At 36.0% G+C, this 9,735-nt stretch overlaps 1 protein-coding gene across 1 annotated transcript in view; it reads right to left on the minus strand.

The window, feature by feature from the left end:
- The window catches only part of LOC110466790, a 74,252-nt gene extending 66,915 nt beyond the window's left edge, over positions 1-7,337 (minus strand). Inside the window, exon 1 of the mRNA XM_021523547.1 lies at positions 7,154-7,337. The gene's annotated coding sequence lies outside the window, so the exon portion shown is untranslated. The remainder of the gene's footprint in view (positions 1-7,153) is intronic.
- Between the last annotated feature and the right edge of the window lie 2,398 nt (positions 7,338-9,735).

The following is a 9,735-nucleotide window of genomic DNA, read 5'->3' on the forward strand; positions in this document are numbered from 1 at the left end:
TCAATAATAAATCTGTACACAAACACCTCTGAACAATGCCTTTTCTGTACACTGACAAATCTGACCAATGTTAACGCTGTACACTAAAATACACTGAAACCTCTCACTAATGACACCTCTGTATACTAATATATTTAAACAATGAAACCTTGTTCACCTAAACCTCTGGTTAATGATACCTCTGTACACTGACAAATCTGACCAATGATAACAATGTTCACCTTAACCTCTGGTTATTGATACTCCTGTATACTGACAAATCTGACCAATGATAACTCTGTACACTGACAAATCTGACCAATGATAACTCTGTACACCTAAACCTCTGGTCAATGATACCTCTGTACATTGACAAATCTGACCAATGTTAACTATGTACACTAAAATACACTGAAACCCCTAACTAATGACACATTTGTATACTAATATGTTTAAACAATGATAACTCTGTATACCTAAACCTCTGGTCAATGATACCTCTGTACACTGACAAATCTGACCAATGATAACTCTGTACACTGACAAATCTGACCAATGATAACTATGTACACTAAAATACACTGAAACCTCTCACTAATGACACCTCTGTATACTAATATATTTAAACAATGATAACTTGTACACCTAAACCTCTGGTTAATGATACCTCTGTACACTGACAAATCTGACCAATGATAACTATGTACACCTTAACCTCTGGTTAATGATACTCCTGTATACTGACAAATCTGACCAATGATAACTCTGTACACTAACAAATCTGACCAATGATAACTATGTACACTAAAATACACTGAAACCTCTCACTAATGACACCTCTGTATACTAATATATTTAAACAATGATAACTTGTACACCTAAACCTCTGGTTAATGATACCTCTGTACACTGACAAATCTGACCAATGATAACTATGTACACCTTAACCTCTGGTTAATGATACTCCTGTATACTGACAAATCTGACCAATGATAACTCTGTACACTGACAAATCTGACCAATGATAACTCTGTACACCTAAACCTCTGGTCAATGATACCTCTGTACATTGACAAATCTGACCAATGTTAACTATGTACACTAAAATACACTGAAACCCCTAACTAATGACACATTTGTATACTAATATGTTTAAACAATGATAACTCTGTATACCTAAACCTCTGGTCAATGATACCTCTGTACACTGACAAATCTGACCAATGATAACTCTGTACACTGACAAATCTGACCAATGATAACTATGTACACTAAAATACACTGAAACCTCTCACTAATGACACCTCTGTATACTAATATATTTAAACAATGATAACTTGTACACCTAAACCTCTGGTTAATGATACCTCTGTACACTGACAAATCTGACCAATGATAACTATGTACACCTTAACCTCTGGTTAATGATACTCCTGTATACTGACAAATCTGACCAATGATAACTCTGTACACTGACAAATCTGACCAATGATAACTCTGTACACCTAAACCTCTGGTCAATGATACCTCTGTACATTGACAAATCTGACCAATGTTAACTATGTACACTAAAATACACTGAAACCCCTAACTAATGACACATTTGTATACTAATATGTTTAAACAATGATAACTCTGTATACCTAAACCTCTGGTCAATGATACCTCTGTACACTGACAAATCTGACCAATGATAACTCTGTACACTGACAAATCTGACCAATGATAACTATGTACACTAAAATACACTGAAACCTCTAACTAATGACACCTCTGTATACTAATATATTTAAACAATGATAACTTGTACACCTAAACCTCTGGTTAATGATACCTCTGTACACTGACAAATCTGACCAATGATAACTATGTACACCTTAACCTCTGGTTAATGATACTCCTGTATACTGACAAATCTGACCAATGATAACTCTGTACACTGACAAATCTGACCAATGATAACTATGTACACTAAAATACACTGAAACCTCTCACTAATGACACCTCTGTATACTAATATATTTAAACAATGATAACTTGTACACCTAAACCTCTGGTTAATGATACCTCTGTACACTGACAAATCTGACCAATGATAACTATGTACACCTTAACCTCTGGTTAATGATACTCCTGTATACTGACAAATCTGACCAATGATAACTCTGTACACTGACAAATCTGACCAATGATAACTCTGTACACCTAAACCTCTGGTCAATGATACCTCTGTACATTGACAAATCTGACCAATGTTAACTATGTACACTAAAATACACTGAAACCCCTAACTAATGACACATTTGTATACTAATATGTTTAAACAATGATAACTCTGTATACCTAAACCTCTGGTCAATGATACCTCTGTACCCTGACAAATCTGACCAATGATAACTCTGTACATTGACAAATCTGACCAATGATAACTATGTACACTAAAATACACTGAAACCCCTAACTAATGACACATTTGTATACTAATATGTTTAAATAATAATAACTCTGTACACCTAAACCTCTGGTTAATGATCCATCTGTACATTGACAAATCTGACCAATGATAACTATGTATGCCTAAACCTCTGGTTAATGATACCTCTGCACACTGACAAATCTTCCCAAATGATAACTCTGTACACTAAAATACACTGAAACCTCTAACTAATGACACATTTGTATACTTACATATTTAAACAATGATAACTCTGTACTCCTAAACCTCTGGTTAATGATACTCCTGTATACTGACAAATCTGACCAATGATAACTCTGTACACTGACAAATCTGACCAATGATAACTCTGTACACTGACAAATCTGACCAATGATAACTCTGTACACTAAAATACACTGAAACCTCTCACTAATGATACCTGTGTATACTTACATATTTAAACAATGATAACTCTGTACACCTAAACCTCTGGTTAATGATACATCTGTACATTGACAAATCTGACCAATGATAACTATGTATGCCTAAACCTCTGGTTAATGATACCTCTGCACACTGACAAATCTTCCCAAATGATAACTCTGTACACTAAAATACACTGAAACCTCTAACTAATGACACATTTGTATACTAATATGTTTAAACAAGGATACCTATGTACACATAAACCTCTGGTTAATGATACCTCTGTACACTGACAAATCTGAAAAAAAGATACCTATAAACAAATATCTTTAAACAATGACACCTCCGTATACTGACATATCTGACCAATGATATCTGACAATACATAAATACCTGACTAATGACACTCAGTAACTGTATATCTAAATATGATAAATCTATACAAAAATACCTCTTAGCAATGGCACCTCTGTATATTGACACATTTGAACTATGACACCTCTTTACAGTGACACCTTTGTACAGATAAACCTATAATGCCATCGTGATACATTATAACTCTCTTGACTTTTTTTACAATAACATACGGAATAAATAAACAATGTCTGTCTCCATCACAAAGTTTATTTTTTGGTTAAATATTATCAACCAGCCATCACTCAATTGTTTGCCAAAGGTCTTTTGGTGACATTTCTATGACCTTTGGATGTTTACAAAAACATATAAACATGATCTATGGTGATTATACAAACATTTTTGTGACATTTCTATCACGTTTCGATGTTCACGAAAACATAAATCGTGGGTCTAATGACTATATAAACATGCACGTAAAATCTATATTCAGAATTCGTTTCCAGGCTCCAAGGTGTCAGGATGAAAAACCTGGATAGTTTGAGACCACCAGATTGTATCCAGAAGGCACAACCTCCTGATTTATGTAAAATCAATGTAAACATTATTTAAGTACCAATCAAAGCTCTACCTGATTGCTGAGTCAGGTATCAGTCCTACCACAGCCTGCTCAGGTGGTGGTGAGGGTTTCAGACAAGGTCAATAATTTTCAATTAACATCAGACCTCTATGGTCTTAGAAAAGAAGCAGGTTTGAGTTTTTGAATTTATCCATAAGACCCAACTTAGATTAGACCATTATGGTCTGCAGTTAGGGTCTGAACTCTCAATATTTCTCTATAAGCATCCATTTGTGTCAGACCGCTATGAACTGATAAGTTAGGGAAAGATTTCTGGCATTGTCTATTTTGGGTCACCTTTGTCCAACTGCTATGGTCTTAGAAAAGAAACAGGTTTGATTTTAGAATTTGCCAATTGGAGTCATTTTGTGGTCTTAGATGAGGACCAGACTTCTGGTATTTGATGTTAAGGATCAGCTTGTATCAGAAATCTAATTATAATGTGTGAGGTTATTCTGTGTTAACTCATTCACCCCTGACATTTCGTAATGGACTATTCTAACCTTTGGATTGGAAGAGTTCAAATATGTCTTCAGGGGTGAATGAGTTACTGGACTATAATTTTTGTCTCACAAAATCCATGATCTCATGATTTGGTCACTAGGCAGCAAAATGGAAGCTCGTCTAATTCTGGTTTCTGGAGTGTGATGTCCATTCTAAATTCTAGATTAACATCTTAAGTTCTAATTAAACTTATAACGTTTGACTTTTTAAGCGATACATCAAAATGATGAGCTAAAAGCAAAACAAAAATTAACATTTGTGAAGTCAAGTATCTTATCTCTGTACCAAAGATGGTGGATCAAACCAACTCTCGGAGACTGATATCCAATTCCTTTTCTCACTAATCATTTTGCCATGTAACAATTAATCCTTTTGAAAATCTACAAGTTGATGAAACCGACAGAAAAGTGAGATCTCCGTATTATTTTTTGACACTGAAGTGTAACAGCTAAGAAAAACTTGGATAGTTACTGTAAGTAGTAAATTTGGCCTTCGTAATATTGACATCTGACCTAATTATTTATATGTTTATATATATAGGATCTTACATGAGTTTCAATTCATATGAAATGAAAACGAGTGTGAGATCCTTTTTATCACATAATCAAGATTTATGGCATTTATTCGCGTAAAACAATAATTTTCATGCAATTTTGTAACGTAAAAAAGCCGCCATTTTGACTCCAGTGTGTAAGTCTGGGTTGTCATGTACTTGTCCTATGTGTGACGTCACAATTGAAACAATTGAAACTTAAAACCAATCACAGGGCTGATAGGTCATATTACATGGGTTAATACGCAAAAAATATGACACAGTACATTATGTGATAAATAGTTATATTCACTGGATAACACAGTACATTATGTGATAAATAGTTATATTCACTGGATAACACAGTACATTATGTGATAAATACAGTGTGTGTATGACTAACCAAAATGAAAATAATGTGGGAAAATGCCAGAAATGTTTTTAGATTATCAGCCTCTATAACTATGAGAGCTCAAACTTGCTGAAAACTTAACACTATAGCTACACCTTATTTACATTCCAAAAAACGGAATCTTGAAATCTTATAGATTTGATAGATTTCTTTGGAAATGTCAGATACATCTTATGTGACTCATCATTATCACAACAGAGAAGCCCTCTGTGAGGATGAGCAAGTAAACTGATGGTAAAATGGCACCGTTTCAGTAAGTGAAATGATAATCACTGAAAAAGGTGTCCACCAGAAGAAGTCTCCATGAACACCAAAATTATATCAAGAACTATTTGCTAGACATGTATTCACCCAACTAATGAGGGATTTCTCAAAAGATACTAAATTCAGCCATCTTCGCTTTCATTGTTGAGGAAAGATTTCAGTCCAATAATATTTGGTTTAAATGCTACATTCTATACACAAAAAGGAAATGAGAAAATTTAGGAAATAATACCAACATGATTAATTCAATCAATTAAGATCAATCCCTGATATACATGTCCATGTGTCCTTGATGTGTCTGGCTGTGTGTCCCTGATGTGTCTCAGTCTGTGTGTTCCAGATGTGTATGTGTCTTTGTTGTGTCTGACTGTGAGTCCCTGATGTGACTGGCTGTGAGTCCCTGATGTGACTGGCTGTGAGTCCCTGATGTGTCTGGCTGTCTGTCCCTGATGTGTCTCAGGCTGTGAGTTGAGTCCCTGATGTGTCTCAGTCTGTGTGTTCCAGATGTGTATGTGTCTTTGTTGTGTCTGACTGTGAGTCCCTGATGTGACTGGCTGTGAGTCCCTGATGTGTCTGACTGTCTGTCCCTGATGTGTCTCAGGCTGTGAGTTGAGTTTCTGATGTGTCATGCTGTGTGTCTTTGATATGTCTGCCCATGTGTCCTTGTTGTGTATATTCCTGATGCGTCCTTTATCTATGACATATCCCTTAAGTGTCTTTGCACTGTACCTTTTGACTGTGAAATGCCACATTCTTCCCTTAGTCGTAATATTAGCCTAGTAATGGTTTTAGCCAACAAGATTATTTGTTTGGGATACCTCTGATCATCTTCATGTCCTGAACCAACATTCATTTTTACTTACATATAGTTATGTCTTCCTGATGAAGAGATTTCTTCCCATTGTAGATGTGGCAGTGCCACTATGATATTCTCTATGGTGTATTTGTTGTATTTCAATGTACATACAGTATATGAACAATGCAATACTATATTGTAATAATGCTAACAATGCCTGGAGATAGGGGCACGGCAACAAGACACTCGTTATCACATTATTGCTCAATATTACCCCCATGAAAACACTAATCTAATTGCCGACCCCTTCCATTATGTCTAAATTCAAGGTCATAGCAATGATTTCCACTCATGGGACATTTCACATTAGCACAGACTTACCGTTACCAGAGCGAGCACGAGAAACCTTGTAGACAACGCTGAAAAATTGTCACATCGGTTGTAAATGAAATTAATTAATAAACTTTACTGTAAAACGAATACAAATTCCGAAATTACGCCACTACGAAGTCCTTACATCCATAATTCTAGGAATAAGATATTCCATTTACATACACTGTATACAAACACATGACCAGAGGCAGTTGTAGCCAATCCTCTGAACCCTTGACTCAATACATCTCAATTCATGGTCATCAATGAAAATGGTTTGCCCTGAGAGTCAATATACACATTCTGCAATCCCCTTATCATTCTCATTCAGCAGTGTGTCTTGGTCTCGGAACAACGCTGCTCTGAGATTTGCTTTGCTCTCACAGCCCAGGAACAAATTCCAATCGTAGTCACTGGTGAACATTAAATGAATGGCATTTGACGGTATCAATACTAACCGTGTGCTGGGCTCCTTCTTCCGTAGTAACTTGAATTCAACTTGTAAAGCTACATCATGATGAAAGTGGGCATAGCAAAGTTATAATGATCGCTATGACACAAAAACAAGACTGAATTCCTCTGCTGTGTGTGTAGTATTGGGTATATTCAGCATGCAGCCGAATTTTTCTGCAGATTCTAAAAAGAAAGGAGAATAGTGATAGAGTGAATCAATAGGTTGTATTGACCAGACTCAGCTACACGCTGCTGTGGAGTAGTAGTGTTCTCCGCACCTTCAGTAATAGTATACAGCACCACCAGTAATAAGTACTGGTATACAGCACCACCAATAATAAGTACTGGTATACAGCACCACCAGTAATAAGTACTGGTATATGGTACCATCAGTAATAATTATTGGTAAACAGTACCATCAGGAATAAGTACTGGTATACAGCACCACCAGTAATAAGTATTGGTATACAGCACCATCAGGAATAAGTATGGTATACAGCACCACCAGTTATAAGTACTGGTATACAGCACCACCAGTAATAAGTACTGGTATACAGCATTGTCAGTAATAAATATTGGTAAACAGCATTGTCAGTAATAAGTATTGGTATACAGCACCGCCAGTAATAAGTACTGGTATACAGCATTGTCAGTAATAAATATTGGTATACAGCATTGTCAGTAATAAGAACTGGTATACGGTACCACCAGTAACAAGTACTGGTATAAAGCACCGTCATTAATAAGTATTGGTATACAGCACCACCAGTTATAAGTACTGGTATAAAGCACCGCCATTAATAAGTACTGGTATACAGCACCCTCAGTAATAAGTACTGGTATACAGCACCCTCAGTAATAAGTACTGGTATAAAGCACCGTCATTAATAAGTACTGGTATACAGCACCCTCAGTAATAAGTACTGGTGTACAGCACCGCCAGTAACAAGTACTGGTATACGGTATCATCAGTAATAATTATTGGTAAACAGCACTGACAGTAATAAATATTGGTAAACAGCACCACCAGTAATAATTCTTGGTAAACAGTACCATCAGGAATAAGTACTGGTATACAGCACTGTCAGTTATAAGTATTGGTATAAAGCACCGTCATTAATAAGTATTGGTAAACAGCACCACCAGTAATAAGTATTGGTATACAGCAACCTCAGTAATAAGTACTGGTATACAGCACCACCTGTAATAAGTACTGGTATACAGCACCCTCAGTAATAAGTATTGGTATACAGCACCGTCAGTAATAAGTATTGGTAAACAGCACCACCAGTTATAAGTATTGGTAAACAGCACCACCAGTAATAAGTATTGGTATACAGCACCCTCAGTAATAAGTACTGGTATACAGCACCACCAGTAATAAGTACTGGTATACAGCACCCTCAGTAATAAGTATTGGTATACAGCACCACCAGTAATAAGTACTGGTATACAGCACCCTCAGTAATAAGTACTGGTATAAAGCACCGTCATTAATAAGTACTGGTATACAGCACCCTCAGTAATAGTACTGGTATACAGCACCGCCAGTAACAAGTACTGGTATACGGTATCATCAGTAATAATTATTGGTAAACAGCACTGACAGTAATAAATATTGGTAAACAGCACCACCAGTAATAATTATTGGTAAACAGTACCATCAGGAATAAGTACTGGTATACAGCACTGTCAGTTATAAGTACTGGTATACAGCACCACCAGTAATAAGATTTGGTATACAGCACTGTCAGTTATAAGTATTGTTATGCAGCACCCTCAGTTATAAGTACTGGTATACAGCACCGTCAGTTATATGTACTGGTATACAGCACCACCAATAATAAGTACTGGTATACAGTACCATCAGTAATACGTATTAGTACACAGCACTGTCAGTAATAAGTACTGGTATACAGCACCATCAGTAATAAGTACTGGTATACATCACCATCAGTAATAAGTACTGGTATACAGCACCATCAGTAATAAGTACTGGTATACAGCACCATCAGTAATAAGTATTGGTATACAGCACCCTCAATAATAAGTATTGGTATACAGCACCCTCAGTAATAAGTATTTGTATACAGCACCGTCAGTTATCTCAGGGTCTCTGCACCCCTGGAATAATGTTAAAGAATTGTAGGCTCTGATTTTTTCTGCCCTGTGGATGGTACAAGTAGACTAGTTTTATTCTTTGATGAAAACCAAAAGAAGGAAGACTTCTATTTAATAGGGAAAGTGTATGTTTTATTTATCGCTCCAAAATGATTTTGCACCATATTGAATTATTCCAGATGACTTGAGCCTTTAGGGAATGTCATACGGAAATTGTTAAGTTTAAGTTGGGAATGCATGCTTCATGATTTAACAGGTTTTTGATGACGTCACAATATAATTACCTAAACAACCAAAATGTCGTTAAAGCAATCATTCAACTAAATCAATCATACAGGGTGTTTCACATCAAGAAACTCCCACCAGGAAACAGTGTGTATTAGGACTGGTAATTACGGACATCATTTATTAAACGAACAATTATAAGGATGTAAATGTGTTGTTCCAAGATGCTGGACATCGTACT

Source organism: Mizuhopecten yessoensis, unplaced genomic scaffold, assembly GCF_002113885.1.
Source record: "Mizuhopecten yessoensis strain PY_sf001 unplaced genomic scaffold, ASM211388v2 scaffold11145, whole genome shotgun sequence".
NCBI classification, from domain to species: Eukaryota; Metazoa; Mollusca; class Bivalvia; order Pectinida; family Pectinidae; genus Mizuhopecten; species Mizuhopecten yessoensis.